At 47.4% G+C, this 26,157-nt stretch overlaps 1 protein-coding gene and 1 pseudogene across 18 annotated transcripts in view; both read right to left on the reverse strand.

Annotated features, from left to right (window-relative positions):
- Positions 1 to 25,225, reverse strand: part of LOC112398280 (frizzled-3-like) — a 52,847-nt pseudogene extending 27,622 nt beyond the window's left edge.
- Positions 1 to 26,157, reverse strand: part of MTHFS (methenyltetrahydrofolate synthetase) — a 269,324-nt gene that overhangs the window by 2,156 nt on the left and 241,011 nt on the right. For 2 of the 18 annotated variants that reach the window (XR_003002987.1, XR_003002971.1), the window contains 4 exons: positions 25,471 to 25,698; positions 25,035 to 25,235; positions 7,250 to 9,214; positions 76 to 3,355 (listed from right to left, as the gene is read on the reverse strand). The gene's annotated coding sequence lies outside the window, so the exon portion shown is untranslated. Of the gene's footprint in view, positions 1 to 75; positions 3,356 to 3,702; positions 3,882 to 7,249; positions 9,215 to 25,034; positions 25,236 to 25,470; positions 25,699 to 26,157 lie in introns of those variants that run through there. The other 16 variants (XR_003002979.1, XR_003002981.1, XR_003002983.1 and 13 more) reach the window with 15 other exon arrangements.

The raw sequence follows: 26,157 nt of genomic DNA on the forward strand, positions 1-26,157 counted from the left end.
CCCCCGCATCGGCAGGCGGACTCTCAACCACTGCGCCACCAGGGAAGCCCTGTTATTCATCTCTTGATCCCCAGACTATCAAGGGCTAAGTTGTCTCACTGAGCACCTAAAACCAGGTGGCAGTGTCTGCAGTGGGAACAGAATTTCCTGCCTTGGCTACTGCTTCCGAGGGAAGCTCCTGACTCACCTGAGAGTCATGATGTGTCCTTGTCACCCCAGCACAAGAAGGCCAGGAGATTGAGATAATGGGGACAAGTGGAAAATTTCTAGGGGAATCAACAAGCTCCAGCACGTCTAGAGCTGTACTGCCCAGTATCCCAACCAGTAGCCCCACGTGGCTCATTGAACACTTGAAACGTGGCCAGTCCGGAGTGAGATGTGCTGTTAGCATAGCATACGCACTGGCTTGTGAAGACACAGTAGGAGAAATACAATATAAAGTATCCCGTTAATAATGTTTACACTGATTACATGATCTATACTATATTGCTTTATATAAAATATGTTATTAAAATTAATTTCACCTGTTTCTTTGTACCATTTTTTCCAAATTCTGTTTTTTTATTGAGGTATAATTAACATATAGCGTTATGTTGGTTTTAGGTATGCTACATAATGATTCAATATTTCCATGTATTATGAAATGATCATCGCAATAAGTCTAATTAACATCCGTCACCATACATAGTCATAATTTTCTTCTTGTGATAAGAACTTTCAAGATCTATTCTCTGAAACAACTTTCAAATAGGCAATACAGTATCATTAACTATAGTCACATGCTGTACATTGCATCCCCAGGACTTATTTTATAACTGAAAGTTTGTACCTTCTGACCCCCTTTACCCAGTTCACACCTCCCCCCGACTCCTGACCTCTGACAGCCAACAATCTGTTCTCTGCATCTTCCAGTTTGTTTTTTTCTTTTTGTACCTTTTTAACATAGTTACTAGAAAACAAAACGACACATGTGGCTCTCCCTGCATTTCTGCTGGACCGTGCTGTAGACTTTCTTTGACTGAGGATAGAGAACAGGGAAAAAGGAGGAGATGCAGGAGGGGGGAGAGGAAGGCGAAGGAAGAGGAATTGTCTTTTTTCCGTGAGGAACTTTGCTTCAAAGTTAACATTCACTGAACACTTACTATGCTGCAGGCACCAAGCAGAGAACTTTTACATGTAATATTTCATTTCATCTTCACAACAGCCGTATAAGGTTTCTATTACAACGATCCCCACGTTATTGACGAGGAAACTTAGGAAAGTGCAAGTAATTGGCCCAAGGTCCTATAGAGAGTGAAATGGTAGAGCTGGGGTGTGCCCAGGAGCCACGCCCACGCTCTCAATCCTTTATTCTTCATCCTCTGTCCTCTGTGTAGTCCAAGCTAGAAGCTCTGTGCATGTTCTTGCTGACTTCTCCCAGAATCTCTGGGCCAAAGCTGCATTGTGTAATTTTCTTTAGTAGAGAGTTCACTGTTTTTTCCTTGAGCAAACATAAGAGGAGTCCTGGTAGATTCAGTGATTCTGGATATCAGATCTCAAACCTAGCCTCCCTGGGACCATCACCACCCTGCATCCCTTCATGGTAGAGATGGAAGAAGCCGGATTCTCTGAAACCCTGGCTCAAGAAAATTGGATGGGACCTAATCAGCTGAAAAAACAAGGCTGCAAATTGATCCTGACATGGGAAGTCATCAAGTACCTGCAATGAAATTTCCAAGCTGTCAAAACTGTTCAATATGCATTCACTTAGAGCGTGCGGGATTAAGAATTCCAATTCTCCACCAGACACCAGTGACGAGCGGAGAAAATGAATGGGGCATTATGAATCTAATCTTCTGATGCTAATTATCCCTGGAATAGCACAGGACACAAACACCATCTTCCCCTGTAACAGCCTTGAGAGTGCAATTGGATTTCCGTCTGGTTCTTTGTAACCAGGGACCCCACCACTTGGAAGATGAGCTACAGTGCTTACTTAACACAGCAGGGATCCAGTCCTGGATGATGGCTGTGCACCATCTGGCCTCTCTTGGCACCAGACAGCAATGCTGGGTCCTTTCAAGTCAGGCGATGGCACCAGGGCTCCCTGGAGTTTCTCAGTCCAGGCCTGACTACAGGGCTGAATGCAGGACACACATCTCAGGAGCTCTGGTGTATCAGTGTCCTAGGGCTGTCATAACAAAGTACCACAGACTGGGTGGCTTAAACAACAGGAATGTATTGTATCCCAGTTCTGGAGGCTAAAAGCCCCAAATCAAGGTCTTGGCAGTGTTGGTTCCTTTCGAGGGTTGTCATGGAGAATCTGTTCCATGCCTCTCCTCTAGCTTTTTCTGGTTTGTTGACAATTGTTGGGGCTCCTCGGCTTGTAGAATCATCACCCCAATCTCCACTCTCATGTTCACACAGAGTTCTCTCCCTGTGTGTGTTTGTCTCTGTGTCCAACTTCCTTCTTTTCATAAGAACACAAGCCATACTGGATTAGGGTCCACCCTGATGACCTCGTCTTTACTGGATCATCTACAAAGACCTTGTTTCCAAATAAAAGTCACATTGACAGGTACTGGGGTTAGGACTTCAGCATCTTTGGAGGAGACGCAATTCAGTCCACAGCACCTGGGATGGCCGGTGTTCCCTAGGAGCACAGTCCTGTCCCTAAACAACGGTCCAGCTTGGAGGCAAAGTCATCTGTCCACTTGACTATTCCCTGCCACAGACATGGTTTTTCCCTGGGACCCTTGCTGTGGTGGCTGGGGACAGGCAGTGCCCTGTCTCTCTCGAGCCCCTGGAGCCCTTGGGAGAAAAAGTTCCAGAGCCATGACTGTCTTGCTCTGTGCCAGCTCGGGCACCCAAGGGTGGGGTGGGTGGGGGCAGAATGTACCTGTCTCTGTCTTTATTCTTCGCCTGCACCTGTAACAGGCAGTGTGTCACCTAGACCCATATTCAGGTCTAGGCTCTGCCATTTACCCTCCGTGTGACCTTGGAACGTCCTTGGACCTTGTTCAGCCTCATTCTTCTCATCTGTCAGTAGGGACCAGGATGCTCACTTCTTGCCACACGCTGTGCTGAGGAGGGGGTCTGGGTAAGGCACGCTACACAGGGTCTGGTGCAGAGTTGGTGGGTAATAAACAGTAGCTTCCATCACTAAGCCTCGCTTAGACAGAGCCTGACTTGGGAGGGAAGCAGCTCCCACCCTCTGAGAGGCCACCCAGCAGATGTCATTCTGAGGACCAGCATTTCCAGCAACCATTTCTTCTGACTAACCACATGCGTGCCTGGCTTCACACACTCTTGAAGATTCTCACTGTACAGTCTGTCGGCATTTGAGTCCCAGGGACAAATGCTGGGCTCAGCAGCCCTGGAGTTGGGAGCAAGATGCAGAGAGGGAGAGAAAATGCATGTTAATGAAGGAGACTGGAAGACTAATAAAGAATTCCATTCGTGAGGATCTACCAGAAAAACAACACCCTTTGTCTAATCTCCCAGGGTCCAATTAGACCACTGCTTTGGCAAACTTGATTTTGAGAGGTGAGTATTCTTTCGTCTGTGTCTTAGAGAAGAAAGGAGAAAAAGAGGAAGGGAGGAAGGAAAAGAAGAGAAGAGAGGAGAGGAGAGGGTGGGAGGAGAGGGGAGGGGAAGGGCGGGGAGAGGGACAGAGAAGGGGAGAGGGAGAGGAAGCAATTGAGAAAAATCTATGCTTCTCTTCCTGGGGTACACGTTCATCTTCTCTGATGAACTCTTTCTCAAAAGACTGATGCACGAGTTACTCGGACCCCTCTGGCTCCAGGGATGGGTCAGCTTCACGCCTGGTGTAGGGTGGACCAGGCTGGCAAGACAGAGGGCTCTCCTTCTGGGGGCTGCTGTGTCCTCTCGCTGTTGCCCTGCTGAAGAGGCATTGCATGAATGGAGTCACCTTCTGTACCTCTCTGGGACTTAGTGTTTCCATCTCCAAGACAGGAGTGGGTGGACTAGACGACCTCTAGGTGTCCTTTCACTATCAGCGCGTCTGTCTACCAACCACCGATGCAGGGCGCATTGTGCACAAAAGTTACCCAACTGAGGAAGCAGGTCACTCTGGGAAACCAGCGTGCACTTCATGTGCCAGGCTCTGCTCCATGGCTGAGGCCACACCCACAGGAGAACACAGGCACCTGTTCCTCCTTTGTCTGCCCAGAAGGGTTACACTTTTCTAATTCATCTGCCCAGGAGGGGCTATTTTCTGATTTGTCCATGAAAGGGAGTCTTTCTTCTAATTCAAAAAGAAGTACTGGGACTTCCCTGGTGGTCCAGTGGTTAAGACACCATGCTTCCACAGCAAGAGGTACGGGTTCTATCCCTGGTTGGAAAACTAACATCCCACATGCTGTGTGGTGCAGTAATAAATAAATAAATAAATAAATAAATAAATAATTTTTTAAAAAGATAATAGATTGAAATGTCAAAACATAGCGGAAATTTAAAAAAAAAAAAAAAAAAAGAAGTACTGTGTGGGCTAACATCCACCCTACAACCAACTGCAACAAGAATGACCCAGTAATTTTCATCCAAGTGTGGGAACAGGAAGCTCATCTTAGGCTTCGGTTTTCTAGATCTTTTCCAGAATGTTCTGTAAAGCCAGGCTTTGAAGTTATGCTCCAAAAGGTACTTTCCTTTCCTTGAATCTTCATGATGCAGTGATAGGGGGAAGGGTGGCTTCCCATTGATGTCCATTATTAACACCTTCCTTATGTGTTAGAGACCCAGGCTTACCACGCTGGCCCACGCCATGCCTCTTTGAACTTACGTGATGGTTAATTCTATGTGTCAACTTGGCTTGGTCACCATTTCCAGATATTTGCCCAAACACTGATTCAGACACTGCTGTGAATGCATTTTTTAAGATGAGATTAACATTTAAATCAGTGGACTTTGAGTAGAACACATTAGCCTCCATAATATGGTGGGGGGGCTTGTCTGATCAGTTGAAGGCCTCAAGAGAAAAAAGATGGACTCCCCCAAAGAAGAGAGAATTCTGCCTCCAGACTGCCTTGTGGGCTCAGGCTGCAGCATCAACAGTTCCCTGAGTCTATACCCTATTTCCAGGTTGTCTCCCTCTCTGACTTGGTCCTACTTTTGTGCCCCCTGTGAAATCTAGGTCTTCAGGAAAGGGTGTGCTAGGAGAGTGAATGAAAGAATTTTTCTGGGTTTCCAACCAAATAGGTCTCTCCGTATCTGTTGAGGATGCCAACAGGAAAACAAGTCTGGGTGGAAGGGCTCGAAGCTAGGTAGCGACAGGCAAGCCTGTGGGTGATAAAAAGTCTGACCCCTGGGACAGAAGAGGGTAAGCTGCCCTCGCCATCCAACTCAGCACCTGCTGACCCAGGTGAGCCACCCAAGCCCGCTATTCACATCCTAAGATCCAGGGCACTGCCCTCCAGATTCCACTCCAAATGAGCCTGGTTTGGGGCATTATACTTACTGAAAAATTGACGAGTCATATATCTCACACGTTGGACCCATTTCCTGAAGGGCCTACTCTAGTTACAGAATCCCACCTTCAAGCCCATTCTACCAAGGAGAATTCATAACCAGTAACATCCGAAGGGAAAATCGCCTGGCAGGAGAAGGAAGGACAGTGCCTGAGAGTGGACAAGAAGTTCCTCGAGGGGAGATGTTGGATCTATTGGCCTCAAGAGCTTCAGGACCCAGCACGGGACCTGATACAAAGGAACAAACCTCTGGTCAGCCGAAGGCCAGAACAGAGCCCGGAGGAAAAGCCTGGAACACGCAGGATGCAAAAAGGAAACTGCAGGAAAAGGAAGACATCTGGAAGCTTGGAATGGGCACAGGATTAGGACTTTTCGGTTTATAAAAAGCACTTTCTGTTACCCTCCATCAGCTCTTTCTGAAGCCACGAGGATTAGGGGTACACATGTCTCAATCCCCATTTGATAGACAGAAGCTCAGGAAAGTCTATCGACTTGCCCACCCAGTCAGAGCCAGAGCTTGAAATTGAACCATCTCCTTCCAAGTTCCAAGCCCTGTGGAGGGAGGAAGGTCCTAAGAAAGGAACTGGGGTGTTCTTTTCTTTTTTAAGACTTTTTTTTTTTTGGGATGTGGACCATTTTTAAAGTCTTTATTGAATTTGTTACAATATTGTTTCTGTTCTATGCTTTGGTGTTTTTGGCTGCGAGGCATGTGGGATCTCAGCTCCCCGACCAGGGATTGAACCCACACCCCCTGCACTGGAAGGCAGAGTCTTAACCACTGGACCGCCAGAGAAGTCCCTGGTGTGTTCTTGATGAGATGACTCATTCCCTTCATAATAATCGGACTGGGGCAGAACTGGATGAAAGCTACCTCCAGGCTAATTATTTTTCCCACCAAAGAAAAGCGGCTCTCCACAGATGCAGTCTTGTCCCCCTCATTCTGACACCGATTCCCATGCGGAAGGACACAAGAACAGCTCAGCTCAGACCAGCCCCATGCCGTGGCCTTGCTTCTAGCAGCTAAAATTCTCATCTTTGTGCATCAATTCGTATCAGGGTTGCAAATTTACCAGTGGCACTCCGATTTGCAAAGAAAACATAACTTCTTCATTTTCCACGATTGATGTAAGGAAATTCAATCTGATCTAATAATGTAAAACAGCCTCTTTAAAGAACTCAGCTTCTTTTGGATAAACGTTTTGTACTTTTTATTCCCTTTTCACCTTGCTTATCTCCAAGAGTGCATCTGGAGGTGTTGATACGAGAGAGCTGGTCTGTGTGACCTAAAGGTGACGAGAAAGATCTCGGATCCACACGGGCCACAGGCCCACGGTCCCTTCCGGCTCCTGTAGTCTGTATGAGGATGCCGCTGTCCACCTGATCGACAGGAGCCCTGCTGGCACCAGAGGCTGAAGCCTGCCCTCCTTGGTTCTGCCTGGGCTCGGCAGTCCTGCTATCTGGAGTCCAAGTCAATCCTCTCTAGGACTGCGTGTCCCCTGAGGTCTAGCTGTGCTGCATGGCCAGTTCTTGGTCGGGATGATCTGCATCTGGCCCGCAGCTACAGCGTCCCTCACCACAATGCAGCAACACCTGTCTCCCCAAGTAAACCTCAGCCAACACCATCAATCCCTGTGATCTTCTAGGGGGACCAGGAAAAAGTGGACACTGTCCTCACCCTCCCGCCCCAGCCCCAGGAGCTGAGGAAGCCTCTGGAGGCTTAGCTGGGAGGTTCCTCACTTCACCTGGGAGAGGGTCAGAACACACCTCTTTCCCTACTTACTCACCTGCTTCTGACAGCCTCCTTCCTCCCGCAGTTTTTTTGAGGCCAGAAGGGGTGGGCTTTCCCCTTCCTTCTTCCCTGATAGAGACATCCCCTATCCTGTACTTTTAGGAGGCATTTGTAGTCCCCTTTCCTGGCACTTTGGTGGTGGAATGGCTGCCAGGAAATGTCGCGTTTGGGTGAGAAGGACGAAAAACCGTCTGGTACTTTTGAAAGATGATCTCATTACACAAGAACACCAGTTCCTCTGGCCAAGCTTCCAGACTGGGCAGAAGACCACTCTTCTGGCCACGCGTGCTCTTAACACCTCAAAGATAGGCAAGCAGAAGGGAAAGGAAATTACTTAGACCCGAAAGAGAACCGATGTTTTATAGCAAGGTGAACATTTATTCCAACACAGAGCAAAAAGCTACACTTTCAAATTGGTCAGGGGAGCCTCATGGCTGAAGTCCAAGCACTGAGCCCCTAAAGACACAGACTGACCTTGAAAAATGTTCGTTTTATAGGAATATTTTGCTAGTAGCATTCAGGGCAAAATGCACAATATCTGGCAACATCTGAGGTGTCCAGCCCAAACGTTTGACATGGCAGCCTCATTTGCCAAGGTCGTGCCTCTGGTTCTCGTATGGAATGAGAGGACTCTGGTTCCAGGACCACAGGCTGGCTCCCTGGGGTAGGCCAGCTGGAGCAGAAGTCTGAGCTTTTGGTGTTAACGGGAGGCAATACGAGTGAGTGAGTGTGGCTGACTTAACACCGTAAGTTATCCCTTTGGAAAAAAATGCATCTTAAAACTCCCATTCTACCAATGTAAGAACCATGGTTCATAAACCTCCTGAATCTGCCAACAAATCAACAAAATGTGTGTGTGTGTGTGTGTGTGTGTGTGTGTGTGTGTGCATAAGTGAGAGATGAGGGGCGTATAATTGATTTGTTTTGTTTTTTCCAAACATTCAAAGGAGTATCAGACCTGTATCAGCATCCGATGGAATGAATTTACTGCAGGGACTTGGTTACGCTGGTGAAATATGGAGAGGAGGAAACAGCAAACAATAGGAATTAATGAAATAGAGGACGAAATCTGTAAGAGAATCAGCAAAGCAAAATAATGGTTCTTTGAAAACGTTAATAAAATTGATATCTTTCTATAGGGGCTTTTAAATATGTCCACAAATTCTCTGACAATCTTCTCAAAAGTGGACCCTAATCCTGCTCTCTTTTCCGTGTGGGCTGTACCTCGTAACTCTCTTGCAATGAGAGGAGTAAGTGGAACTGATGATGTGTGATTTCAAGACTTTGCTGTCACTTGGATCCCTGTCTCTGGGGGAGGCCACCTGCTATGTTGTGAAGACACTCCAGCAGCCCTAGAGAGAGATTCACATGGTGAAGAACAGAGGCCTTGAGGAATCCGAACCACCTGCCAACAACCAGCACTGACACGCCAAGCATGTGACTTAGCTAACGGGGAAGGAGACCCTTCAGGTCCATTCGCAGATGAGTGCAATCTCAGACGGCACCTTGACTGCAACCTCGAGGGAGACTCTGAGCCGGACAGCCAGCTAAGTCATCCCCAGGACCCACCCCCTCACACAAGTTGTGTGAGATAATAAATGCTTCTAGTTTGAAGCTACTGAGACTTAGGGTAATTTGTTACGCAGCAAGACATAACGAATACACCCCTTACTCCCAAATAAAAGCTAATCAAGAAATAAAAGAGAGAAGGCACAGGTCAATATCAGGAATAAAAGAGAGGATATCACAAAAGATCTAACAAACATTAAAAAGTTGTAAAAGTTATTTGCAGAATCTTGTGGTCATAATTTAAAAATTTAAAAAGAAAAAATTCTTAGAAAAACACAATTCACCCAAACTGAACCAAAAGAAATGGAAGACTTACAGAAAGGAAATTCCAAGCCCGGGTCCAAAGAATGCCAACTCGTTTCATGAGGCCAGTAAAACTGTGATAGAAAACCTGAGAAGGACATTACAAGAAAAAACAAATATAAGCCAAACTCTTTATGAATATAGATGCAAAAATCCTAAATAAAATACAGCAGTTCAAATCCAGTGATATATGAACATTTTTTTAAATTTCAGCAATGTACGGTTGCTTTAACGTTCAAAAATTAATTATTATAATTCACCACTTTAATGGAGAAATAGGAGAGAGGTCATATGATCATTTCAAATATGCACAGAAAAAGTATTTGGTGAAATTCAGTATCTGCTTATGTTAGAAACGTTTAGAAAGCTAGGAATAGAAGAAGGTTTCCTTAATCTGATAAAAGGTGTCTACAAAAAGCCTGCTGCAGTCATTACACTTATGGAGGCCTCCCCCGAGGCTGGTAATGCACCAGAGTTTCTTGCTACCCTCAGTTTACTCAACACTTCACAGGAGATTCTAAATCATCGCTAAAATAAGAAGATAGAGGAATTAGAAATGAAGGGAAAAAAATTATGTTTAGTCATAGATGGCCTGGTCACATAAGAAAAATCCAGAGAATATGGATATTTTCCTCGAATTGGTACGTGCACTTAGCATACAAGCTCCCTGTTGTCGGTACCCCAGACCCAGGCTTCCAGAGCAGTTTCTTTCTGGAACCTTGCCAGTCATCAGTGTGAGGAGAAAGAGCTGATGAACCATGATCTGACTCTGAAATCTTTTGCCCGATGTAACGCGCATTACCTGCGTCACATGTCGTTGGCCAAAGCACGTGACACAGCCACTCTACAGGGTAGGGCACGTCATCCTCCTGCAGGGAAGGGCATGGCAGAGGGCAAGTGATGCCACAACCTGTCCTAAGAGTAAGGGGCAAAGGTGTGGAGGACAGAGAAAGAAGCAGGGAGAGATACAGGTATGATGGCAGGTGACAAGACACCAGGATTACAGGAGAAAAGTAGCCAGTGAAAACTTCCTGGGGCAGAGTTGCCAAAAGAACAGGTAGGTCTCATCCTCATCTTTATACAGTAAGTCCCCTACATACGAACGGGTTCCGTTCCGAGAGCGCAATCATAAGTCCACTTTGTTCGTAAGTCCAGCAAACTCAGCCTAGGTACCCAGCTAACACAATTGGCTATATCGTACTGTACTGTAATAGGTTTATAATACTTTTCACACAAATGATACCTAAAAAACAAACACACAAAAAGTAAAGAAAACATTTTTAATCTTACAGTACAGTACCTTGAAAAGTACGGTAGTACCAGCTGTTTTACTCTTGTTTCCGGACATCCTAGGCTTGAAATAAAGATACTGTACTACTGTGCTCTATACAGTACTGGACAGTAAAGTACACAAAACCATAACCACTTGTAGAGGATGCACGCACGTGATAATGTACACCAGACACATGAACTAACTTTTATGACTGGACATGCAAAAGCAAGTTCGCATCTTTGAAAGTTCACAACTTGAAGGTTCGTATGTAGGGGGCTTACTGTACTTGTTTGCTTTGGTATAACATGAACTCCTATTTCACGAACATCTGATAAAGTCCATCACATACATAAACGCTTTGTGTGTTTTTGCAGGATATCAGGGACAGGAGATGAATTTCATATTTGAGTGTGCAGAGCAGGGAAGAGACCAGCCATGGTAGGTAAGAAGCCCACGAGGACAAAAGTTCGGCAAAAGCAGGAAACTACAGCCATATGTGACTGAGAATTTACGCCCCTGGGAATTTTCAGAAATCTGGAGACGGGCATTGGAATTCCCATGGATATGGAATTAGAAGCTTAAACTAATTTTCTCTAAATCTCAGCCTTCTTGGCTAAGATCCAGGTTACATCTATGACAAGCATGCATTTCTTAAATTAGAAACTAATTAACAAATATTATGGTTGTTTTGAAAACTCTAACCATATCTATCAGTGATGAGGTAGCTGAAGTGACGTGGGTAAGTGGAGGTACAGTGTTCTCCTGGGTTCTTCTTAGTGTTGGCACAAAGTTACTCAGGGAGATCATTAAATAATTTTAATCCTTGTGTATTGCAAAAGGTGTGTAACTAGGTTTTCTTCTTAGCTGATAAAGGCAATGGAATTAATAAATATTACCCAAGACTTTAAAATAATTTCAAATCTCAGAGACATAAAATAATGTTTCTGATGTTAAATCTAAACAATTCTTTAAAAACAACAGCAACCACAGGGATCTAGATAAATATTCAACCCGGAGTCAACCTTGCTGTTTGTCACCCCTAAACAGGGGCTTAGGTCATTTCCATGATGTCAGCCTTCACTACAGCAGCAAGAATTGTATGCCATCTACACTGAAATGGGAGCCTTTAAAATGTGTTTGGACATAAAAGCCAATGCAAATGAGAATGCACAAATCTACACAAAATCTTTGCCATCTAGAGCTTATATTTGCTTTAACTATGAGAAATCAAGCCAACCAATCTCAGAATGAAACTCAAGGAAATCTGAGCTTCCCTGGTGGCGCAGTGGTTAAGAATCCACCTGCCAATGAAGGGCATGTGGGCTCCAGCCCTGATCTGGGAAGATCCCACATGCTGCGGAGCAACTAAGCCCATGCGCCACAACTACTGAGCCTGCGCTCTAGAGCCCGCGAGCCACAAATACTGAGCCCGTGTGCCACAACTACTGAAGCCTGCGTGCCTAGAGCCCGTGCCACACAACAAGAGAAGCCACCACAATGAGAAGCCCATGCGTTGCAATGAAGAGTAGCCCCTGCTCGCCGCAACTAGAGACAGACCGCGCGCAGCAACGAAGACCCAACACAGCCAAAAATAAAATAAAATTTTAAAAATAAATAAATTAGTTAAAAAAACATAAAACAAAAACTTAAATAAAAAACTTAAGGAAATTAAATTTTGCACGTGGCCAAACATGTGCTGTGTGCCAGCACATTTGACGTTGCGTATCTGTACGCACCCTTCTGTCTACGTATAGACAGAGCCTTGGAGCAAGTAAACACCAGGTCTTCATCTATCAGCATTCAGTCCATGTGCTGGTTTGGGTTTCCTCAAAGACAGACTTTACGTTGAGGGTGTGAGTGCTGATAGTTTATTTAGGAGGTGATTCCAGGATGCAGTCATAGGAGGGAGGAAGTGAGATAGGGGAGAAAAAGTAGCCAGTAAACAGTGTGTTCGTGTGCAAAAACCCTACTGGGATAAGGAGAAAACTGGATATTAATCCTAACCCAGAACCACAGAGCCAATGTAAAATACTTGTGTCAGAGTATTGCCAGAAGGGGCAAGGGAGCTGGGGTATACCCCAGTTGCCATTCGTTAAGGGCTCCTTGAAGCAAGGCACTAATTCTCCAGTACTTCCAGCTCGTCCCAGGCTCTGCCATCTACAAAAGCCCTCAGGCAGAGGGATGCAGAGACTGGCAGATGGAAATCGGCCCTACTAGACCATAATGCCCAGAGCTGAAGAGACACAGGTGGGGCTCTGACAGCCACCTCTGCTTCCATTACATCTCCTGTCTTCCAAACCATCCCTGTTTGTCTGTTCCTTTATGTTCTAGCATTTCTTGCTGACTTTTATGCAGATTTTGATGAGGGATAGGGGGTCTCCTGTCCTCTGCTCTGCACTATCCTGTTTTAAGAACTGACATCAAATGTTTACCCACCAGTAGGGTCTGAAGCGGATGCAACAGAATGACCAGGACAAAGGCTTAAAGTGATCAAAGTGTTTTCCATCCCGATCCACAATGAAGAAGAAGCCTCCGAAATTAGCCCCATGGTAGAACAAGTGTCAGCCAGCCGGCTGCTTCATTCTGCCAGCGTAGGCTCCACCCTTATTCTGAGACACTCGCTCCCTCCTGGAGAAGAGCCCCCATATGCTCTCTCGAAAAGCCTCACCAGGGACCTTCAGCTGTAAATAAAGCCTTGACTGAACCAAGCCCCGCTCAGAATAGCAAGTATCTAAGCAGATCTGCATGGCACTGTCTTCCCAGCAGGGAAACGCTGCCACGGTGCCCATCACACCCTTCCTTAATTATCTCAGCATAGCACAGAAGCTAGAAAGCCCCCATCATTAACTTTTATGGGGGATGTTTTCCAAGAGGATGCCCATGTCCCACCCCACGCTTCAGAACTGGCAAGTGATATACCCGGAGCTTGCAAAGAGTTTGAAAAGTTGAAGGTGGCCACGATCCATCTAAGACAGTTATTCTCAACCAATGGTGTTTTTTTGTTGTTGCTGGTTTTTCTTTTGGGTCGCTCCGTGCTGCATGTGAGAGCTTGATTCCCCAGCCAGGGATTGAACCCGTGCCCTCTGCAGTGGAAGTACAGAGTCTTAACCACTGGACCACCAGGAAGTCCTCAACCAGGGGTGTTTGTGCTCTGCCCTTCCACCAGGAGACACTTGCAACGTCTGGAGAAATGTATGAGAGTGTGAAGGTGCTAGCTGGCATCTAGTGGGTGGAAGCCATGAAATCTGCTGAGCAATTTACAAGGACAGGACACCCTCCCACAATAAAGAATTATCTTGCCTAAAATACCAGTGGTGTTGAGGTTGAGAAACCCTGCTCTAAGGAGATAATTCTGCTGGACCCTTAGACACCCCCTTGCAATCGTATTTCATCCCTTCAACCCTGACTCTGCCCCTCGCAGACTTCCTGTTTTGCTAATTAAGCTCTAAACAAGACCTCCTTCCCCTCTCTAACCCTGTTATGGTCTCAGAATTCTCTCCTCAACTCAGCAGCTAGTCCCTTTCACCATTCTAGTCTCAGAATTTCTCTCTCAATGTCCCCTCCCCAAATCTCTTACATGTCAAAGTTCATCTTCCAGCAACTATCTACTTTTCTTCATTCTAAGCCCAGAATGTCCCCATCTCTGCTGTGAGCCCATCATCCCCCACACAAGCCTTTCTTGGTTCTTGGATCCCGATGAAGAGGAACTTCTATGATGCCCCTCCCAGCTCTGAAACAGCAGCTCTGGAGCCGACCCTTCCCAGGCAGCAGACATCTGAGTGTCTGGCTAAGAAGATTCTAGGATTTGGGTTCTCTGGTCCCTGCTTCTGACAGCTGGAGCTCTCATTTCTGGTGCCCATGCTACCCGGTAATGGTGAGACGGAGGCCTCTCTGTGTGCTGGCTGCGATAGCAGACAGGCTCCCTGCTGTAGTAGCCAGCCCTCCCTCAAGCAGAGTCATCTTTGGGCCTGGGGTTAGGATGAACAACCTGAAAGCTTGAGCACTGAAGGTCCAGGGGCTTGGGACTGTCCTGGTTTTAAAAACTAAAGTCCTCCTGGGCTTCCCGGGTGGCGCAGTGGTTGAGAGTCCGCCTGCCGATGCAGGGGACATGGGTTCGTGCCCCGGTCCGGGAAGATCCCGCATGCCGCGGAGAGGCTGGGCCCGTGAGCCATGGACACTGAGCCTGCGCGTCCGGAGCCTGTGATTTCCCCCCCGCTGTAGCTAGGTGAGCTCAGTGGGAGCGGCAGGAGGGCAGAGCAGAGCTGTGGCCTCACTCTCCACTCGGGCTCATTTGGGACAGGGGGGTTCTCCCTGATGCTTCTTGGGTTTAGGTCTGGAAGTCTGTCTCAGAAACTCAGAGTTGATAGTTTCACGCCACGTAGTTAGGTTCAACAGACCTCCTCGGAGCATTGCAATATACTTCCTACTCCTTGCCACGGGGACAGAAGACATGAGACCACGGCTCCTGCACCGGAGGACCTCTGGGTCTAGTGATGTGTGGAAAGACAGACAAAGTGCAGAGTGGCAAGAGCGATGACAGAGGCCAGGGCTGGGAAGGAGATGGAGAAGGCAGTCAGGGAAGGCTTCCTGAAGGTGTCAGTGCCACAGAGTGCAGGCCGAAAGGACAGAGAAGCTTTGCCAGGCAGCAAGGGAGGATTAAGGAAATATTTTCCAGTTGAATGAAATAACAAGAAAATAAATACATTGAGAAGCCTTGGCAACGCTTATAGACTTAGATGGAGTGGAGAGAAATGCAATTCTCTTTGATCACGGAATGAAAGTATATCTGTATACTTATAAGGTAAGCTTACCATTTTTGAAGACGTATCTCCACCTATTGCCTCATTTTTCATTTTCATAACCCCTGCTTGAGATTAGAGACAGAGACTGTTATTCCAGTTTACACTGGGGGAAGTTGGTACCCCAGAGGTAAGCAGCTTGTGCAGCTCACATATCTAGTTAACGTCTCCAAGCTTTGACCTTGAGGGAGGCTGCTGAGCACAGTGTGGACCGCCTGGGCTTTGGAACGAGACAGACTTTGCAAGTTCCCAGATTCTTTTTTGTTTTGTTTTGTTTTTTTGTTTTTGCGGTAAGTGGGCCTCTCACTGTTGTGGCCTCTCCCGTTGCGGAGCACAGGCTCCGGACGCGTAGGCTCAGCGGCCATGGCTCACGGGCCCAGCCGCTCCGCGGCATGTGGGATCTTCCCGGACCGGGGCACGAACCCGTGTCCCCCACATCGGCAGGCAGACTCTCAACCACTGCGCCACCAGGGAAGCCTGATCCCAGATTCTTTACTTACTAACTCCATGACCTTGAGCACATTACTGAGCCACAGTTCTCTCTTGCAGGAAATGGGGAAAATAACATCTCCTGTGCAAGGGCTGTCGTGAGGATGAGATGAGGAAACCGATTTCAAGGGCCTAGTAAGAGCTTGGACCAAGTAGGCCATTAAGAAATGGTTTCTAACAGACATAGAGAACAAACGTATGGATACCAAGGGGGGGGAAGTGGGGGGAGATGAACTGGGAGATTGGGATTGACATATATACACGACTATGTAGAAAATACATAACTAATGAGAACCTACTGTATAGCACAGGGAACTCCACTCAGTGCTCTGCGGTGACCTAAATGGAAAGGAAATCCAAAAAAGAATGGCTATATGCATATGGAAAGTTGATCCACTTTGCTGTACAGCAGAAACTAACACAACGTTGTAAAGCAACTATAGTTAAAAAAAAGAGAGAAACCAAAAAAAGAAAAAAAGAAATGGTGTCTACAAGTTTGGGCTCTTAATTATGAAGACCAAAGGATAAGTTCGCTGTTAAACTGAAGAAGTTTCCCCCGTTTAGATCTTTCTTTTGTGGGTTTGCTTGCTTGTACTTCTATAACTCGATTCTCGGTGTGCTCAAATTAATTAAACAACGTTTCTTCAAGGATGAGAAAGCCGATGTGCTTCTGAGGGGCTGCTAATTACACTTGATGTCTCCTTTAATAAAGTGAGATTAAAAAGAGCTGAAAGTGAGATTCTTAAGTGCACAAGGCAACCACGGTGATGACACGTGGCTCTAGACGGAATCCGTAAACTTGTGTACTTGGATCCTTTTCTTTGTGTAGTGCTTATATATATATTGAAACCAAGGAGCAGAAGATGGTATCACTGATAAGCCACTTCACATGGCGATGCAGTCCAACCTCCACGCTTTTATGACAAGCCGCTGAGGAGAGTGGATTCATGCAGCTCCCTTATCCCTGACCCAAAGCCGCTCATAGGATTCACCTTGCCCCCTGACTGCCTGGTGATGGCCTTGGTCATTGTTGCTGGCTTCAACTTCAGTCTTATTTGTTCCTTTAAAAAAAAAAAAAGGATTCTTCTTCCCCTTTATCTACACAGAAGGAACAGCTACCATTTCCTTGGAGATGCCCTTTCTCTGCCAACATTGAGGGGTGAGGACCCTGAGGGGACATTGACCCCATGTCTGCCCCCAGCTGCTCCAAGTCTCTCTACTTCATCTAGGAAACAGCAACACAGATGAGAAAGAGCACAGGCTGGTTAGACAGGCCTGAGCTCACATCTTGACTCCGCCACCAATAATGTGACAAGGACCGTGTTTACAACTTCTGCGGAATCTCCTTTGTCTCTAAAATGCAGGTGGTGAAAGCTACTTGTAGAATTGCTATGAAGATTAAATGTGGCCAAGTCTGTAAAGCACCTAGAACAGGGCCCACACAAGGTAAATGTTAAATCAATGAGGTTTTCCCCTTGCACGTGGTCACTGCCTCAAAATCCAGCCACTGCATTCATTACTTTGAATCTCGCAAAGTCTATTACAAAGACCTGAAAGCAGATGAAACCCAAAGTGATTTTAGCCAGTACCACTGCTATAGTCATTATTCCAGCATAAGACTCCAAGGGCTCACTCCAATAGATAACCTACACATCAGCGTCTACCATGAGCCTTCTGTGTGCCAGGCACTGAAGTCGTGTCTGTGACCAGGACATACATACTCTCTACCTTCTGGAGATTATAAATAATGGGTGAATGTACACCTTCAAAGTAGCATAGATGGTTTCTGGGGGGGTGGGGAATAGAGATGGAGATTGTTACCCACAAGGAAGGTGGCTATCATTTTCCCAAAACACAGCAGGGCAGGCAGAAGGGGCCATAAGCAAGAAGAACCTCCATCGGGGAAAGGTGCGTATTTCCAGTCAGGGCTACAGTAAACCCCGGGGGCTACCTGGGAGGACCAGTAAGAAGTATCTCCTAAGGAGAAAAAAGCAATAAGGGGCAAGCCCAGTCCAGGGAAAATCAACGCCTTTGATCCGGCTCCGCCTTTGCTACAACAAGGCTCTAAGAATCTGAACATCTAGGATGCCTTAGTAAACGATGCTTAGATGAAAAGTCACATGGTGCGGGGGAAGGGTTTATCTAGTAGCCATTTGACCAGAAGCCTAAAACTGCCTAAGAAAGCAGAGATTGATCAGTAGCTAGAGTCAGGCAATCCTAGTACCAGCGCTCTAGCTGGGAGGCATTTCTGCACCATGGGGTTTTGTGCAATTCTCAGAGAAAGAGAGGCTGTGCCGTGCTGACCTGTGGCTGAGGAGAAGAATCCTTGGGGTCTGAGTCACAGGTCAGGATCCAGATGCAGCAGGAGGCTGGATGACCTCTGTACACTGCAGCCAGTTCAACAAGCCCAAAGTGGAGCTCAAGAGGCCATGAGCAGACGTGACATCACAGTGGTTCGTGGGGGGCCAAAGAGGATGCTGATGTCCTTGGACAGAGTCCTCGGTCACAGCTGCAGCTGTTCACAGCACAGACAGCAACCCCTCACCAGAAAACATACAGCAGGCACTACTATATCTTCTTTGCATATGCCAAGGGAAATTATTTATATTGAACCTGGATACACATTTAAAATTGTTTTGATTCTGTTTTTGCTAGGTCACTTGTTTACGCAAAGTCCCAAAGGTTTCTTTGAATTAGAAATTTTAGGTCTTATTGAACTAGAACGACCCCAAACTAACTACACCCACCTCATCATCCTGGGGCAGTGGTTCTCAACTGGTGGTAGTTTTGCCTGCCTCCTTCCCCACGGTCCAGGGGTCATTTGGAAATGTCTGGGATGATTTTAATTATTGTGATCAGGGCGGTGTTATTGGTATCTGGGGGACCCAGGGATGGTGCTAAAAATCCTACAATGTTCAGTATAGTTCCCACAACAAAAAATTATCCAGCTCGAAATGTCCGTATCACTAAAGATGGAAAGCCCTTCTTTAGGGTAGCCCTGCCCCTAATATTCGCAGGGTCTAGAACAAGTATGCAGACACAGGTCCTTGGCTTGTGCCTGCCTCAACCTTCCCCTCTGCCCCAGCTCCTTCCTGCACTGGGAGAGGCCTGGCACACACTTATGCAGACAACCCTGTCTGCACATGGAACTCTGTCCACACCCCCACAAACCTAGAGGAGCACAGATCATGGGGACAGCTGCAGCGAAAAGCAATACAGACGCTGGTTGCAGACTTGGGGACCATCGGGGCAGGGAATTCTGAGGTCCTGAATAGTTGGACAGTGATGTGGCAGAGGGGGAGTCACCATTTCATTGCCCCTTAGAGCAAGGTACAGCCAGAGGAGAGCTAGGGCAAGGCCCTGTAAAGCCTGGGCCCCGGGCCAGGGGCCCTTCATCCAGAGTCTGTGGGCAATGCCGCTGCAGGCTCTACGCAGGTGTGAACCATGAGTCCAGGGCATGTGATGCCACCAGAGCCGGGAGCTTAGGGATGGTTAGGAACTAAACATGACCCTCTGAAGACTTTGGCTATCTATTTGGCCCCACCCCCCTCTGTCAGCTGTTTGGACCCCAGAAGGTGGGGGAAACCCAACTTTCAGAAGAAAGGCTTATCAGAGAGCAAAGGCCTGAGAGCCTGAGAAAGAAGGAGATCCCAGGGTGAGGACAGCAGAAGGGGAAGCAGCAGCGTGAAAACAGCCATGAAATTCCAACCATCTGCCAGTCCTCTTTGATTCCCCTGACTCTGAGATAGAAACATTTCAGCTCCTTTTCCTCACTTGACTTCACCTGACTTTATGCTTTGGAAAATGACCCGGTGAAGATGATGTACCCAGACATAGAAATAGGAGAGTGGAATGAATGACCCGCTGCTCCCAGACGTGTGATCTGCGATGTCTACCTGCCCTGGCATCCTTACCTCCCAATGTCCTTCCCATCATTCCCCTTGCTCCACCCCTCCCCCACCTCCATCACTGTCTCAGTTCAGGTGCTCATTATTTTTCCCATGAACCATGGCAACTGCCCTAATTGGTCCCCTGATAACAGTCTCCACCAGTGCATCCTCCACATAGGCTGCTGGAAAACCCTTCCTATAACACATCTCCAGACACGCCACGCCAAGTTCAGAACCCTTCTGCGGCTCCCCCCGCCCACAGAGTACTGCCCACATGCCTTAGCATGTCACTGTCCCCTGACTCGATGGTTTCTGCCCCAACTTCAAGGTTCCTGTTTTCATGCCTGGACCCACCAATCGGGGGAGCTTTCCAGGTTTACCTTCCAGAACTCAAAGCCCTGTTACATCTGTAACTTCTCCAATAGGGCCTCTCAGACCTGACACCTTCAGGGCCCAGAACTTTTTCTACATTTCCAGTGTAAGTCCAGGGGAACGGCCAACAGAGGAATCATCACCGCATCCCAGAGGCGCTTCAGAAATACCATCAGGGACGAAAGCTGAAGAGGTTTGTAATAGACACCGAGATGCACTGCCCAACTCTCCCTTCCAGGAAGGACCTACCCAACCGCAAGGCCAGGAGTCAGCAAACAGCTGTGGTTGTCAGCTCCTCCAGGGCCACCTCTGCTGCAGAGACCTGCCTTGCCGAGATGCCCTTCCCTGTGCAGCTCTCACCTTGTGACTGAGGTGGGAGTATAAAGGCCTGGTCATTTGGGTCCAAAAGAATGCAACTCTAATGACCACTGCTTGCTCCAGAGAGCCCTCTAAGAGCAGCAAAGTTCTGTTAAGCCTACATTGCATTTTCACCTCTCCTTTTGCCCAGTTTGACTGGAGCCTCCAGCAGAGAATTCGGTTCTATAGGAAGACGAGAAAACACACTATTTACCAAACCCAGAAGGAATGTGCCCCCACTGCACTAAGTCCAGCAGGGGTCTCCTCTGTAGGCCGGGGCTGACAGCAAAAGAGGCTGTTACAGAATTTGGCTTATGCAGGGCAAGGGGGCTTAACCACCAAAAGCCAAGAAGTTGCAATTATTGTAAGGACCAGTGAGGACAGAGCAGTAGCTATGGGACCATGACCCATAATAGACTATGGAATCTCTAGAGGCCAAATGTATGGGCAATAAACAAAGGTACTGGCCAGCTTATAGCAGCAGAAGAATTCAAGGCTAGATGACCAGTAGGTTGACGGAAGTTGCCCCAACGTACAATGCTACAACTTTTGCCTGGTTTCTGTACCTGAGTCAAATTTTAGACTGAGAACTCATGGACTGAACAGGTGGCTGGGTCCCCAAGAGGAAGGATCCCGCAACATTCTGGCAAGTATGCACATCAAATAATCTTCCTGTCCTTTCACAAAGGGACCTACAACTATGTGCTAAGGTAGCTGTATACCAAGGAGAGGAGAACGCCCAGATATTTCAAGGCTTGTTAGTCACAGTTGACATTGATCCCTAGAGACCAAAAACTTCATCATGGCCCTGCTGATAGGGAAATATGGGGGCCAGGTAATAAACAGATCCCTTCCCAACGTCCAGGTTATGGAGGGTCCGCTACATCCACAGACTCATACAGTGATCACTTTCCTGGTCCCCAAGTGCAGCAGTTCATTGGGTCCTTGGCCTGTGGGGTACTAGCTCTCTAGAGGAAAAGCCAAATAGAAACCTCTGAAATTACCCCATCCTGACAAGAGAATAAATCAGAAATCATACTGCATCCCTGGGAAGGAGGCAGAGATAAGTACTACCCTCAGGTAGGAGCAGAGGTGTTGTCACCTGCATGTCTCCAGGTAATTCTTAAGCATGGCCCCTCTGCAGAAAGCCCATATGTCCTGGAGGATGGCTAGAGACAACCGCAAGCCCAACCAAGTGATAACCCTGATCACAGCTGTAGTTTCTTTGTTAGGACAGATTAATATGGCTTCAGGTACATGGTAGGTGGTCACTGATTTGGCAAATATGTTCTTTCCTATCCCATTCAGAAAATAGGAACGGAAATAGTTTGTATCCACATGGAATGGACAACAATATACATCTATGATTTTGCTCCAGATATATGTTAACTCTCTTACCCTCTGTCATGATGTAATCGGAGGAGATCTGGACCATCTGGACATCCTATATAGGATCACATCGATGGCATTATGTCAATAGGAGAGATGAGTAAGAGGTGGCTAGTCACATTTGCACTCCAGAGGGTTGGAGGTAAACAATATGAAGACTCGGGGCCTGCCACCTCCATAAAATTTTGAGTCCCTGTGGTCAGGGATATGCTGGAACATTTCTTCCCAAGTAAAAGACAAATTATTATAGCTTGTCCCTCCCACCACAAAGATAGAAGCACAACACCTGGTGGGCTTCTTCAGGTTCTGTTCTGCAAAGGACGCATGGAGGTGGACCTCTGAACACGAGATCCTCTGGTCATATGTACCTTGTCATCCTGAAACTGCCGGCCTGAGAGACCATTGGAACAGCCTGTGAAATCACAGCTGAAGCGCCAGCCCAGAGGCAATATTTTGCAAGGACAGGATGCCATCCCTCAGGATGGCATATTTGCACAAATCAATGATCTTTAAATGGAGCCGTGTCCCCAAGAGGAAGAATACGAGAACCCAGGATCCACGAGGTAGAAGTGGTGAGCGACCCCACCTACCATGAATTCCTAGTGATCCTGGGTAGGCTTCATACTTCCCATCCCCACTACCATGGGCTCTGCAGGCTTAGGGGTCCTGCTCCCCAGAGGGCACACACATCTTCTCTAGGGGCCACAGCTGGGGTCCCATTGAATTCTAAAGTGTGTCTGCTGCCTGGGCACTTTGGATTTCTTGTGTTGAGGGATGTTGTGTTGAGGAAGAAGAGAAGTCACCATCTGGGCAGGGTGAGATGACCCTCATCACCAGGACAGGAGCAGGTTGGTGTCACACAGTGGAGCACGGAGGAATGTCTGGGTCCTAAGTGATCTGCTTGGGTCCCTCTTGAGATTCCCCTACCCAGCTGTGATTATAAATGGACAAGCACACAACCTCAGCCTGAGACGGGCATGGTGATGAGGCATTCAAACCTTTTGGGGATGAGAGTCTGGTTCCACCACCAGGAGAGCCACCAAGGCCAGCGGATAGTAGAGAAGGGAGACAACTCCCATCCGCTGCGTCCCAGAGGCCAACAGCAGTGGCAGGGCTAAATCTTATCCCACAGATTCCCTTCTCCTGGGTTTCTAAGGAAGAGAGGCCATCAGAACCTGGATGAGCTGTCCCCGAATGGGTATGGTGGAAGAACGAGGAGTAGTAAACTGGTAAAAAGAAGATGTGCTACGCATACCCCCGCCAAGGAAGGATCTGCTGCCACCATGCGGAGGGGGGTCAGCAAGCAGCCTGCACCATCAGCACCGTCAGGGCTTTCCTCCCTGGTGGAAAGGCTCCTTGCCCGTCCAGAGCAGCCCACATCAGGTGACAGGGCACAGGGAGGGTAAGCGGGCCTGGCCATTTCCACCAGGCAACGGGGAGCAACTCTGAGGGACCTCCTCAGGCCACAGCCCCCGCCGGCTTGGTTTGGGCTTTGTTGGACCTGCACTGCAGTCAACTTCCTTACCCAACCGGATCCTGTTAATCCCGAAAAACAGCCTTCACCCCAAGCTCTGTATCTGAGTCTGCTTCTGCCAAACCCAACTTGTAACCAGCTTTAGAGTGTAGACTGTGTGGGGGGACTGAACCCTGGGGGCTGAATGGCTGTGCCGTGACAGGCTGGGGAGCACATTAGTTAGAGCCCCTTGGCCTCTCCATGCTCTCCCCAAAATCAATAGATGCTGAGGCTGAGAAATGGTGATGGGTGAACGCAAATAAGTTTGTTTTCTGGAGGGAGGGAGGGAAGTGGAGCCCATAAGGGCATTAAGCAGGGGCTACACTGCCAGCAGGGCATGATGTCACTTCTTTAAAATTCTGGAAATGATCGGTAGTAGTTGGGGTGACTAAGGAGGGGACGGCTGGAGAAGAGGTGAGGTGCCCATGAACTCTCTGGGGCTGGAGGGACAGAGAAGCCAGGAGCATAAGGGCATCCTTATCCTTCTGTTGTTGGCTTTCTCATTGCATGTGTGCTGTCTGGCTCATGGGCTGGTGTGGATAAAGCACACCTCTGCCCACTTTGACACTAACTCCCACCCCTCACCTTTGAAACAGAAACATTTGTACAAAAAAAAAAAAAAAAGTTGTCTATTCCAGCTTTGGAGGGTGAATCAATCAATTCAATGCACCAAGAAATCAACTAATTTCACTCTTTTTAGTTTGTTTGTCAAAAGCTGTTGCTTGGCTACAGTTGAGAAGCTGTATCAGAGCTTCCCGTGTCTTTTAGCAAAAATTGCCGTAACTCGGGACCTCCCTGGTGATCCAGCGGTTAGGCCTCCACACTTTCACTGCCAAGGGTGCTGGCGACCCCTGATCAGGGAACTAAGATCCTGCAAGCAGTGCGGCCAAAAAAAAAAAAAAAAAAAAAAATTAACATACCTTTCTGGAAATAATTCATGAAAAATTGACTATATCATTTATCCATAAGTTTTCATATGTTTCTGAAAATGCCAGAATGACATTAACAATATTCAAAATAATAGTAGCTTACTTCTGTAAACTACAGTGTACCAAATATTTACATGCTTTCTTCATATTCGTAACTCTTTTACAGAATTGGAGAACATTATCCTCCTTTAAAAATCTAGATGCTCACAGGTTTTCAGTGACTTTCTCAAAATCCCAAAGCTAAGAATGACAGAACACAGCTAACTTCACTGTGGCCAGGTCAGGAGACAAGAAATGGAAGTGTCATAATCCCAGTCACTAGCCAGGCTACCTAAGGGTCTGTTTGTAAGATTTGTTTCGTTTCTAATTTTGTCCCAAAAGAGAAGAGTTATCCACACAGCACAGTAATCTGGGGAGAGAACCCAGAATAACGGAACATTTTAGTTGCAAGCACACTGACTTTTCGTACCTGTTAATTAGCTAAACCTAGAAATAAAGGAGACATCGTGGGCACGTGTCAGAGGGTGCGAAGTGCATTCTCACGTGTGCACTCTTCAGCAAAAGGAAATATCACTTGGCATCTCAACCCATCACTACCTTTTAGCAGCTAAAACGTTTTGTCTGTCGTCCTGCAATTTCCTGGCAGTGGAGATGGCCGGGCTCCAGCTTGGCACGTTCCTCATGTGTACAAAGGGGAGAGGGTAGGGACTGTGGTTTGCTGAGCAGCTCCTGGGTGCCAGCTGCTGGGCACCTTACAGCGAGCTTTATATACATTTTTTAAAGTATTTGCAATAACCCTGCCTCCGAAGTCCTGTGGTTCCTAAATGATAGAAGCTGAACCTCAGAGAAGGAGGCAACTACAGGTCACTGTCGCCCATCCCGCCTCCTTGAACTCACCTTGAACTCCGCTGCCTGGCAAACATTTCTAAGGCAGAGTTCTGTTCTTCAGAGCACTCATTGCAGAACTCCATAAACATCAATAAACACGCCCGATTTTCCTTGGCTTTAACCTGGCGTTGGACTAGTATTCGGGCATTAGTGCTGATGTCCTGTAAACCTTTATTCCGTGCTTCCTTCAAATTTCTCATGCTCTTCCTCCTGCCAGGATGAACTTTCTCCTTATCTTTGCTCAGCTGAACATTTCTCTTCCCTCAGTTCTAAGGCCACTCCATCCCGAAAGCCTTCCTCACCCACCCCAGTAGGATTCATCTATCCTATGAACTCATTCCCCCTTCGCATCTTGGGCCCAGGGGTCCTTCCTGGGTGAACCCTCCCCCACCCCCCAGTGCTCCCAGGCAAACTCAGATGCTCCTTCCTCTGGGCTCTTACACACCTCAACTCATAGCTCTGCTGTGGCGTACCATGCATCCCTCCAGAAACAAATGGACATAAATGGCGCCATCCTGCAAAAGGGAGCTCTTGGCCGTTTTTCCTTTTTCCACCAGGCACCACAATCCAAATTCTAGGTGTATGTCCAGGAGAGGCATCCATCTACAGCATCATTGAGATAGACTTTCCAAATCACAACTCGATGAAGAAGAAAACCGAATGTGTGTCCATTCTACAGAAAGAAAGAGACATGGTACAGATATTTAAACAGAGGAGCAGTGCTGCTAAAGATGGCCTGTTAGAGAGCATGAACTGTCCCATCAGGTTGCCATGCTCATGGTTTACAATTAAAGACTCAAGACTCAGTCTGACTTACAGCCTGGTGGGAGCTCAGGTCCAGCTTGGACAGGGAACTCTCTGGGCTGGACTGTGATATTCTTTTTTTAAAGTTAATTAATTAATTCATTTATTTTTGGCTGCATTGGGTCTTCATTGCTGCACGTGGGCTTTCTCTAGTTGTGGCGAGCGGGGGCTACTCTTCGCTGTGGTGTGCAGGTTTCTCACTGCAGTGGCTTCTCTTGCTGTGGAGCATGGGCTCTAGGCACGCAGGCTTCAGTAGTTGTGACATGCGGGCTCAGTAGTTGTGGCTCTCGGGCTCTAGAGCACAGGCACAGTAGTTGTAGCACACGGG

The sequence above is a fragment of the Neophocaena asiaeorientalis genome, unplaced genomic scaffold, assembly GCF_003031525.2.
Source record: "Neophocaena asiaeorientalis asiaeorientalis breed wild unplaced genomic scaffold, Neophocaena_asiaeorientalis_V1.1 scaffold155, whole genome shotgun sequence".
Classification (NCBI taxonomy): Eukaryota; Metazoa; Chordata; class Mammalia; order Artiodactyla; family Phocoenidae; genus Neophocaena; species Neophocaena asiaeorientalis.